The sequence below is a fragment of the Coregonus lavaretus genome, assembly GCF_964263955.1.
Source record: "Coregonus lavaretus genome assembly, chromosome: 2".
In the NCBI taxonomy this organism is placed as follows: Eukaryota; Metazoa; Chordata; class Actinopteri; order Salmoniformes; family Salmonidae; genus Coregonus; species Coregonus lavaretus.
Genome location: NC_139989.1, coordinates 60064894 through 60076966, shown reverse-complemented (window position 1 = coordinate 60076966; position 12073 = coordinate 60064894). Strand labels below are relative to the sequence as shown.

General features: G+C 47.9%; 1 pseudogene across 1 annotated transcript; it reads right to left on the bottom strand.

Moving 5' to 3' along the window:
- Positions 1 to 1641: 1641 nt before the first annotated feature.
- Positions 1642 to 11811, bottom strand: LOC311139884 (galectin-3-binding protein B-like; annotated as a pseudogene). The gene is made up of 5 exons: positions 11808 to 11811; positions 3186 to 3317; positions 2510 to 2672; positions 2169 to 2420; positions 1642 to 1983 (listed from the first exon to the last, which is right to left on the bottom strand). The product of its transcript is annotated as a galectin-3-binding protein B-like (transcript).
- Positions 11812 to 12073: the final 262 nt, after the last annotated feature.

The following is a 12073-nucleotide window of genomic DNA, read 5'->3' as shown; positions in this document are numbered from 1 at the left end:
TGCACAGTATATGACAGATCTGTGTAAACATAAGCTGTAATAATAATAATACTTATCAGCTCACACACACCACGGCTTTCCCCAGACTAAAACATGATGTCTACTTTCTGGATTTAGATGTGTCATATTCATTATTACACAGATGATCTCTTAAAGGGATAGTTTAGTAGATTCCTTTTTTATATATATTAGTTGATTTGATATGGGCATGACATTTAAAACATTGACTTTTTCAGCAGGAAAAGTTTTGGAACTTTCAGATAGAAATAGGTTATGTAGAACAAACATGGATCTCCGACATGTAGAACAAGGAATAGAGTAGGTTCTATTCATGGAATTTCTATCTGCAGCATTCAACAACGTTTGGCAACTGAACATGGCCCAGTCCTCCACCAGACAATCCCATCGCTCAGGTTTCTATGTGACTCAGTCTCGATAACGTGAGTGAAATGTAAGATCTAATAACGCGGGTGTAACTAGTGTACAGTGACTGGCCACTACTCACTCATGACGGGAACTGGAATATTCAATGATGAAAAAGAGTTTGAAACTCGGTCTATGTGGCCTTATTTAAGTCAGAATCTAGAAGGGTTTTGACCTTACGACGAGCCCTTTTCCAAACTGCCATCCTCTGAATATAAGTTAAAGTGTTTTTATGAATGTCTACAAAAACAACAACTTTTTTCCCATTATAACAATATTGTTATAGCAGAGCTATTGTCTCTCTCTCTCTCTCTCTCTCTCTCTCTCTCTCTCTCTCTCTCTCTCTCTCTCTCTCTCTCTCTCTCCACAGACATGCTGTGAAGTGGTCAAGTGGTCAAGTCTCCACCCTTATTCATTGGTACAGTAATAAACAGATGTACTATTGAACTTCGTTCCCACAACAGTTAAAAATACATCGGAGTTACTCTGTGATGCTTAGCTAACCAACCCTGCTGCTGCACTGAACAGCATCTAGGGCTGACGTCATATTGACAGATGTTTGCTTGACCTGCAGCAATCACAGTCAGTCTGGACTGATCACAGCTGCTGGAGTGGAGAAGGTTTCAATCTTAGAAATGTAATTACTAGAATGGATAAAGCCCCTTAGACCACGGAAATTTCACGGGTCTGTTCTAGTGATTTTCTTTCTAAGGTTCTAATCCTTTAGAGTATCCAGGCATCCAGTACTGTGCTACTTCTATGCTCCCAGAACCTGAAGGTCTCAGATAGGGCCAGAGAGTAGTTTGGCCAAAGAGGAACTCATACCTTTCAACCCAATTCAGCCTCCATATGGAGTACTTACAACTGAATATGATTGAAGGAATGACCCCATCTAGTGGAGGAATAACAGACATGGTCCATGTTGGCTTTTTGAGGAAGGTAAGTACTATACAGGGAAGCACCAGCCGTCATCTAGGAAAAAGCCTATTCCGCATCCCTGTATGTTGAAATGCCTTTATTCAAGTGCAAGCATCCATTTTATAGTTGATATTGTTATTTTCATAATTATCATCTAAGAACAGTGCTACATTTTGATATTATTTGATGAAATTAAGATTCATATGCAAATTCATCAAATTTTTCCAAAACTACAGTAGCGTAATTTAAAAGTATTGTAAAAAAAATGAAGCATTGTTGCATCTGTGCCAGCTGGTGCTGTCAGATGTACTCAGGTCTCACCACGAAGCAAAAGCGATACTGGCCTTCAGGACAGGGGTAGGACAGGGCCAGACTGTTGTTAGTAGGGATCTGGGCCATGTTGTTCCTGAACGTGAAAGACATACCTGCCCTCGCATGTTAGGAGCAGTCGGTTGCTGAAGCGAACACTGTTGGTCTGGTTTTGGTGTCTAAGGCTGCTTTGGAGAGAGAGGCTGGCAGTGGGGAAGGAAATACATCTGGAACATTCTCCTTGGTTCTTAAAGACTCTTGCTGACCAACTGATGGGGTTGGTGTCCATGGTCTGGTGTGGTGAATGACTTGGTATTGCCATAACCTGGGGCACTATTCCTGATGCAGTAAAACATTTAAAACATTGAATAATTAAGTGAGCTTAATGCAACATATTCTTGAGTGTGAACCCATTACACCTCTTTGTTTGTCTGAATTTGTGTGTTTTACGCAGCAGCCAAGCTTCTGGGAGAGCGCCATGGTTCTCTTTTGATTAGCTGGACTGGGGTGATACATACAAGGTAGGTAGAGGCCCATGTTGTCTTCTTATCCAGTTTCTTGACCTGGTGGCTCTTTGTTGGTTGAGTTGATGGTGAAGCTCCATGGCTCAGCAGTGTAGATCCTGATATAGTAATCGTGCTCTTCTTCACTCGCTGCTTTTGTGCTTCCTCAGAGTTTCGAACGACAAGGCGTTGAACTGGAAGCCTCTGAGCATGCTGACACGATAGAGCTTCTCGTGGCTCCTGTAGAGCTCCGAAGTAAACTGAACTCTTTAAGACATACTGTACAACATTCTGGTTTATGTATTGAGCCAATACACATATCTAAATAGCACCTGTTAAGGGTCATAGACTAGTACCTGATGAAGCTGGTGGCATGGGGGCTGCAGGCTTTGCTAATCTCTACGGAGAGGCTACTGGACCCATTGGTGATGTTGAAGTGTGGGTAGAGAGAGAGGATCAGTTTGTGGGTGCAGATGTTCCTTTCCTCCACCTCCAACTTCCCCTCCCCGTCTCTGTTCCCTGTGGGGCTGATAGAGTGTATTTTAGTTTCAGTGTAGTTTAACCTTCATTTAACCAGGAAAATAACCCTGTGTCTAGTTTTTATGGGTTAAAAATGTCTGTTTCTCCCTGAGTATCAGTGTTACATATATTTGTGGTAGAAAGAGGCCTTGGTCAGACAGGGAATCCAGACTGATAGAAAGAGGCCTTGGTCAGACAGGGAATCTAGACTGGTAGAAAGAGGCCTTGGTCAGACAGGGAATCCAGACTGGTAGAAAGAGGCCTTGTTCAGACAGGGCTCAAAGGTATTTTCCTCGATTCCTTGAGTCCTCTCACTTTGCCTCTTTCTCAAAACATCAAGGAGAGCATTAAAGGAGAAGGAACCTCAGATCTCCTCTACCAATGTTCTCCTTTTCCCTCTGATGTTTTGGGAATGAGACGGGGAGACTTTTGAGAAGGAGACGGGGAGAGAGGAGACAAGGAATCAGGGAAAATACTTTAGAGATCCACCCACAGTGAAGCGTAGTAGCGTACCTCTCTCACAAACGACCCCTGCGTCCTCCTTGTGGGAACAGTCGGTCAACGCCCTGCCCTTGAAAGGACAGCTGGACAGGGACTTCTCGGTTCCTTTGCAGTTCATATCATCCAACCAGATTGAACCCGATCCTTGGATACACAAAACAGAGGATAAACAAAGAGCAAGCAGAATCAAGGACTTAACATACCCGCACAGTCGGGAAGAGGGCACGACAGCGCCTTTTCCCCCTAAGGAGGCAGAAAAGATTTGGCATGGGCCCTCAGATCCTCAAAAGGTTTTACAGCTGCACCATCGAAAGCATCTTGACTGGCTGCGTCACCGCTTGGTATGGCAAATGCACCACCCTTGACTGCAAAGCGCTACAAAGGGTGGTGAGGACAGCCCAGTGTATTACTGGGGCCGAGCTCCCTGTTATCCAGGACCTCTCTATCAGGCGTGTCAGAGGAAGGCCCGGAAAATGCCAAAGACTCCAGCCACCCAAGCCATAGACTGTTTACTCTGCTTCCGTCCAGCAAACAGTACCGGAGCATCAGCTCTAGGACCAACAGGCTCTGAGACAGCTTCTACCCCTAAGCCATAAGACTGCTAAATACCCATAAGACTGCTAAACACTATAGTTCATTAAATGGTTCCCTGGATTATCTGTACGGATCCTATCCTTGCACTGACTCGACGCACACTCAAAAGACTATACAGTATATACACACCATATACACACTCACTCACACACATACACTTTTACACTCATTTTACTCTTATTATTATCTATCCTGAAGCCTAGTCACTTTACCCTGCCTTCATGTACACATCTACCTCAAATACCTCGTACCCCTGCACATTGATCTGGTACTGGTACTCCCTGTATATAGCTCCACACTACATGGTTGGGAAGGGTCACAGTAAAGTCTACACCTGTTGTATTCGGCTCATGTGACAAATAACATTTTATTTGAAATATGCAAAAAAATACTAATTGACTCTTTCTGCTGGTGCTGCCTGCCATTCCCACAAATAACTGCCTATTTGAATCACAAATTCATTGTGATCATTTTGCTAACATCTATCCAATCATCTCATATCTAGTCCCTAGGGCAGGGGTATTCAACTCTTACCCTACGAGGTCCGGAGCCTGCTGGTTTTCTGTTCTACCTGATAATTAATTGCACCCACCTGGTGTCACAGGTGTAAATCGGAACAATTAATAAAAGCAGTAGAACTGGCTTTGAGGTCCAGAGTTGAGTTTGAGGGCCCTAGGGGATAGGGGGTTGATTTGGGATTCAGAGTTAGTGACATGACTTACTTATTGTTTCCACTGCCTCCTGCTGGCAAACGCATGTAAGGATAGGCCAGGGTCATATTCATTAGGGCACACCGTAGTAAAACGTTTCAAAATGTTGTGCAACAGAAAATGAAAAGGAAGATTTTTTATTGTACAAGTTCAGATGGTACCTCACCATTTCATTGCGTTTTGGTCCGTTTTCTTCCATTTTGTGACTAGTGATTACAACCCAGGTGGTCCCTCCCTGTTTCAGTACATTTTCTTCCATTTGGTGCCTAATGAACATGACCATTGTAAGATTCTCACTCTCTCCATATGTCCATCCAGTGACTGCAGATCAGTGTAGGCTGCTGAGGGGAGGACGGCTCATAATAAGAGCTGAAATGGAACAAATGGAATGGCATCAAACATGGAAACCATGGAAACCATGTTTGATGTATTTGATACCATTCCACTCATTCAGCTCCAGTCATTACCACAATCCCATCTTCCCCAATTAAGGTCCCACCAACCTCGTGTGCAGCAGATATAATGGCAGAGAACTTCAGCTGGTGACACAGCACCTGAGCCTCGGCCAGGTCCCAGCCATCGTCACAGACGGTCCCCCATTTCCCCTTGTGGTACACCTCCACTCTACCCTCTGAGTCCCGCTGTCACGCTCTGACATTGAGATCTCTAGTTGAGTTGGTCAGGGTGTGAAATCTAGGTTATATATTTCTATGTTGGCTGGGTGTGGTTCCCAATCAGAGGCAGCTGTCGGTCGTTGTCTCTGATTGGGGATCATACTTAGGCAGCCATGTTGCCTACCTTAGTTGTGGGATCTTGTTTCTGTTTGGCTTGTTTGATGTTTAGCCTCTTGAATGGATGTGGGAAGAGATCCAGGCAGGTATGGATCGCCTTTCTTGGGAGCAGACGGAGGCAGCGATGGAGAAAAAACGGCTGACTCAAAAGGTCCCGATCACGAAGGAAGCCCGAGAACAGCCCCAAGAAAAAAAATGTGGGGGGCACACGGGGTGGTTGGCGACGCAGCAGGAGGCCCTGAAAGGGCTGACTGTGAAGGAGGAGAGAGCTATAGAGGAGGCCACTCTGAAGATGGAGGCCCTCCAAGCAGCTAAAGACCTGCAGCTCAGCACTCTGAGAGAGGAGGCCACCACCTTACAGGAGCTGTTAGTTAAGAAGGAGCAGGAGCTCTTCCTTCTGAAGGAGGCGCTGCAGGAGGCCCACAGGCAGAAGGAGTCAGTGGATGCACGGAGAGAGGAGCTGGCCAGGCAACAGGAGGAGCTGAGAGAGGAGTTAACCCTCCAGCAGCAGAGAGCTCGGTCCTTAGAGCAGAGGCTGGCGGAGCCAGGTTTAGCAGAGCCAACTCCCCGCACTCGCTTTGAGGAGCGTGACCGTGCAGGCACCAGGCTATGCGCCGGCTTTACGCACTGAGCCGCCAGTGCGCCTTCACAGACCGGTACGGCCCGTGCCTACTCCTCGCACCAAATCAGTGGTGCGTGTCTCCAGCCCGATGTGCCCTGTACCTGCTCCTCGCACCAAACCAGTGGTGCGTGTCTCCAGTCTGGTATGGCCCGTACCTGCTCCTCGCACCAAACCAGTGGTCCGTGTCCCCAGCCTGGTTCGGTCCGTCCCTGCTCCTCGCACCAAACCAGTGGTGCGTGTATCTAGTTCGGTAAGGCCCGTTCCTGCTCCTCGCACCAAACCAGTGGTGCGTGTCTCCAGTCCAGTACGGCCCGTTCCTGCTCCTCGCACCAAACCAGTGGTGCGTGTATCTAGTCCGGTGCGCCCCGTACCTGCTCGTCGCACCAAACCAGTGGTGCGTGTCTCCAAACCAGTACTGCCCGTGCCTGCTCCTCGCACCAGACCAGTGGTGCGTGTCTCCAGTCCGGTACGGCCCGTGCCTGCTCCTCGCACCAGACCAGTGGTGTGTGTCTCCAGTCCGGCCTCCAGCGAGGGTCCTCTGCTCCACTCCGGAGCCAGAGCAGTCCGCTCCACCGGTGCCTAGTCCAGCTCCGGTCAGCTGCTCCACTCCAGTGCAAGAGCAGTCCGCTCCACCGGTGCCTAGTCCCACTCCGGTTATCTGCTCCCTACCAGAGCCGGGGCAGTTCGCTTCACAGGTGCCCAGTCCGGGTCTGGTCGTCTACTCTTCCCCCATGCCGGAGCCATCCGCTCCACCGGGGTCCGAGCCGGAGCCAGACGTCAACCCCTCTCCAGGGTCGGGGTCTCCCACACCAGGGTCCAGACAGGACTTGGTGCATCGCGGGAGGACTGCTGGGCCGGGACCAGACGTCAGCCCCTCTCCAGGTTCGAGGGCTCCCACACCAGGGTCCAGACAGGGCTTGGTGCATTGTGGGAGGACTGAGAGGGGGAGCATCGCGCCGGGGTCCAGACCGGACCGGGCATGCAAAGGGGGATGGCAGGATGGGAGAAGAGTTTACTGCCTACGTCACAGCCGGAGCCGGAGCCGCCACCGAGGCTAGATGCCCACCCGGACCCTCCCCTAATGAGTCAGGTTTTTGCGGCCAGACTTAAGTGTGATGAATAGTGAAAGGGGAATATCAGATTTCATTGTGCCTTTGCCCAACTAACATTATCCTGGTCCCAGATCTGTTTGTGCTGTAGGGGACAGTGGGGTAAGTTGAGCCAAAGGGTAAGTTGAGCCTCCCTTGTTTCTAGGAAACCATACACACAATTAATCATTTAACCAAATATTTAGGATGAGGTCACAATTTCATGGAGTCTGAAGGAAGAAACCACATGGGAAAAGGGGTGAGCAAGTTAGGTCCAAACAATTTTCACCAAGTCAAAGGAATATATTGTTTTAGAGATTTCATGATGCTTGTATCTAATCCAAAGAAGATCATTTTAAGATTGTTCTATACATCAGTTGGTCTCTATACGCTTCAATATGAGGTCCTAAACCTACCATGAAAGTGCATCGTTGTACCTGTGTGGGCTAATATAGTAAAAATGTTTGCCTTGGGGTAAGTTGAGCCAATGGTGGAGCCTATGTTAAAAGTGTTTTAAAAAGTACAAAGTATTAGTTAGGTGTTAAGTCTGTGTTAAAAGATTATTAAAATAATTGAAAGACAATGTATCTCAATCTCTCCCAAACATTTTGAAGATCATAGACAAATTCAGCTCCATCTCAAGTTATAAAATAGATCTAACCAAATCTGCCCTACTCCCCCTCAAGAACCCTACAGAGGACCCCATTTCTCTTATGGAATCATAATAGTTTCCCATTTTAAATATTTAGGAATATATATATTTCCTTCTTTAGATGAAACCATTGCCAAAATCTTAAACAAAACGCTCAAATCAATTAAATCAGTAGATGGATTAACATCCCAGTCGCTCTAACTGGCAGAATTTTGATTGTGAAAATGAATATGTTGGGCACAATGCTTCCTATGTCTCCCCCTTCTGGCTATTGGGATAAAATCCACAGTACATTTTCAAAATGGAAATGGAAAGGTAAGAGATACTGGATTCAATTAAAACATTTACAGAGAGGGAAAGACACTGGAGGGCTATCCGTTCCAAACTTTAAATTGTATTTCCAAACTCTAGCATTTCGCCCAAATTATAAATTGGTTTATACATACAGTGTGGGAAAAAAGTATTTGATCCCCTGCTGATTTTGTATGTTTGCCCACTGACAAAGAAATGATCAGTCTATAATTTTAATGGTATGTTTATTTAACAGTGAGAGACAGAATAACAACCAAAAAAATCCAGAAAAACGCATGTCAAAAATGTTATAAATTGATTTGCATTTTAATGAGGGTAATAAGTATTTGACCCCCTCTCAATCAGAAAGATTTCTGGCTCCCATGTGTCTTTTATACAGGTAACGAGCTGAGATTAGGAGCACACTCTTAAAGGGAGTGCTCCTAATCTCAGCTTGTTACCTGTATAAAAGACACCTGTCCACAGAAGCAATCAATCAATCAGATTCCAAACTCTCCACCATGGACAAGACCAAAGAGATCTCCAAGGATGTCAGGGACAAGATTGAAGACCTACACAAGGCTGGAATGGGCTACAAGACCATCGCCAAGCAGCTTGGTGAGAAGGTGACAACAGTTGGTGCGATTATTCGCAAATGGAAGAAATACAAAAGACCTGTCAATCTCCCTCGGCCTGGGGCTCCATGCAAGATCTCACCTCGTGGAGTTGCAATGATCATGAGAACGGTGAGGAATCAGCCCAGAACTACACGGGAGGATCTTGTCAATGATCTCAAGGCAGCTGGGACCATAGTCACCAAGAAAACAATTGGTAACACACTACGCTGTGAAGGACTGAAATCCTGCAGCGCCCGCAAGGTCCCCCTGCTCAAGAAAGCACATATACAGGTCCGTCTGAAGTTTACCAATGAACATCTGAATGATTCAGAGGAGAACTGGGTGAAAGTGTTGTGGTCAGATGAGACCAAAATCGAGCTCTTTGGCATCAACTCAACTCGCCGTGTTTGGAGGATGAGGAATGCTGCCTATGACCCCAAGAACACCATCCCCACCGTCAAACATGGAGGTGGAAACATTATGCTTTGGGGGTGTTTTTCTGCTAAGGGGACAGGACAACTTCACCGCATCAAAGGGACGATGGACGGGGCCATGTACCGTCAAATCTTGGGTGAGAACCTCCGTCCCTCAGCCAGGGTATTGAAAATGGGTCGTGGATGGGTATTCCAGCATGACAATGACCCAAAACACACGGCCAAGGCAACAAAGGAGTGGCTCAAGAAGAAGCACATTAAGGTCCTGGAGTGGCCTAGGCAGTCTCCAGACCTTAATCCCATAGAAAATCTGTGGAGGGAGCTGAAGGTTCGAGTTGCCAAACGTCAGTGTCACGCCCTGGCTCTGGGGACTCTAGTATGTTGAGCCAGGGTGTGAGTTTTCATTTGTTTATGTTCTAGTTGTTGTAATTCTATGTTGGCCAGGGTGGCTCCCAATCAGAGACGGCTGTAGCTCGTTGTCTCTGATTGGGAGTCATACTTAGGTAGCCGTTAGGCATGCATTATTTGTGGTTTCTTGTTCTTATTTGGTTTGTTTATGTAACCAGAGACATCACGTTTTCGTCTGTTGTTTTGATCGTGTGATCATACTCTAATAAATATAAATATGTTCACCTTCAACGCTGCGCATTGGTCCTCCTCCTTAGACGATCGTGACAGAAGAAACCACCAGAACTGGACCAAGCAGCCTAGTGAGGAGCAGAGTGGGTGGACTTGGCAACAGTGGAGGAAGAGCTTCGACTGGGTCAAGCCGAATGAGGAGCTGAATGGCGGAGATTGGAAGCAGAAGAGTGAGAGTTGGGCGAGAATTATCGAGGCCTGGCCCACGGGGAAGAGAGACTCCCAGAAATTTTTTAGGGGGGGGCTCACGACGTCGGACCAGCAGGAGGCCGCGATAGAGCGGCCCAGCGGGTTGCCAGAGGAGGCCGCCAGGTTACGGGGGCCACTGGTCGAAGAGGGGGTGGAAGATGTAGAGGCACGGCGAGAGGTACTGGCGTGTGTTGCCAGTCCGGTCCGGCCTGTTCCTGATCCCCACGTAGGGCCAGTGGTGTGTGTTCCCAGTACGGTCCGGCCTGTTCCTGCCACTCGCACCAAGTCTACGGTGCGCATCGCCAGCTCGGCCCAGCCCATTCCTGCTCCCCGCACCAAGTCAGTGGTGCGTTTCGTCAGCCCTGTCCGGCCCGTTCCTGCTCTCCGCACCAAGTCTGTGGTGCGCGTCGCCAGCCCAGTCCGGCCCATTCCTGCTCACCGCACCAAGTCAGTGGTGCGTTTCGTCAGCCCTGTCCGGCCCGTTCCTGCTCTCCGCACCAAGTCTGTGGTGCGCGTCGCCAGCCCAGTCCGGCCCATTCCTGCTCCCCGCACCAAGTCTGTGGTGCGTTTCGTCAGCCCTGTCCGGCCCGTTCCTGCTCTCCGCACCAAGTCTGTGGTGCGCGTCGCCAGCCCAGTCCGGCCCATCCAAGCTCCCCGCACCAAGTCAGTGGTGCGCTTCGTCAGCCCGGTCCGGCCCGCTCCTGCTCCCCGCACCAAGTCAGTGGTGCAATTCGTCAGCCTGGCTCGATCCGCTCCTGCTCCACATACCAAGCCAGTGGTGTGCGTCGTCAGTCCGGCACGGCCCGTGCCTGTTCCACCGGTGGCGGGTCCGGCACCGGTCAGGTGCTGCGTCACGCCGGAGCTAGAGCAATCCGCTCCACCAGTGTTCAGTTCAGCTCTGGTCAGCAGGGCCAGACCAGACCAGGGGTACTTTGGGGGGTTAGAGAAGGAATGGGGGTCATGTCCGGAGCCGGATCCGCCGCCGAGGCGGAGTGCCCACCCGGTCCCTCCCCTGTTGTATTTGGTTGGCGCGGTCGGAGTCCGCGCCTTTAGGGGGGGGTACTGTCACGCCCTGGCTCTGGGGACTCTAGTATGTTGAGCCAGGGTGTGAGTTTTCATTTGTTTATGTTCTAGTTGTTGTAATTCTATGTTGGCCAGGGTGGCTCCCAATCAGAGACGGCTGTAGCTCGTTGTCTCTGATTGGGAGTCATACTTAGGTAGCCGTTAGGCATGCATTATTTGTGGTTTCTTGTTCTTATTTGGTTTGTTTATGTAACCAGAGACATCACGTTTTCGTCTGTTGTTTTGATCGTGTGATCATACTCTAATAAATATAAATATGTTCACCTTCAACGCTGCGCATTGGTCCTCCTCCTTAGACGATCGTGACAGTCAGGCTCGAAATCTTAATGACTTGTAGAAGATCTGCAAAGAGGAGTGGGACAACATCCCTCCTGAGATGTGTGCAAACCTGGTAGCCAACTACAAGAAACGTCTGACCCCTGTGATTGCCAACAAGGGTTTGCCACCAAGTACTAAGTCATGTTTTGCAGAGGGGTCAAATATGTATTTCCCTCATTAAAATGCAAATCAATTTATAATATTTTTGACATGCGTTTTTCTGGATTTTTTTGTTGTTATTCTGTCTCTCAGTGTTCAAATAAACCTACCATTAAAATTATAGACTGATCATGTCTTTGTCAGTGGGCAAACGTACAAAATCAGCAGGGGATCAAATACATTTTTCCCTCACTGTAAGTCTTCCACTCCCTGGCTGAGAATTGAGAGAAATATGGTGGCTCCCATTGTCCTGGAATAAGTGGTGTTCATTGATCTACGCTTTGGCCCAATCATTGCTCCCACAATTTCTATTTGGCACAAAATTGAAAAACGATGCAACTGGGTAACTAAATGGTACGCCCAGACTCCAATATTTAACAATAATGCCTTGTCATCTGGAGGACGGCCTTTCACATCGCCCCAATGGTCCAAATGTGGTATCCGTACCCATGGCGATATCATGGATAGTAATTGTTAGAGGACATTCCAAGATCTGAAAGAAGCATTTATATTACCAGGTAACTCCTTTTTTCTTTATCTCCAATTAAGGTCAGTTATGCTAGCCTATGGAGTTCCATGGGAAACCCAGCTGTTGAACCATCCAGTGATGGAATTTGTAAACAGATTATCTGGTCTCCTGAAAAGACTAATATCTGTAATATATAAACTATTGGAAAGCTCAAACTAGCCTTTAAAAAATGATGGCCCACAGA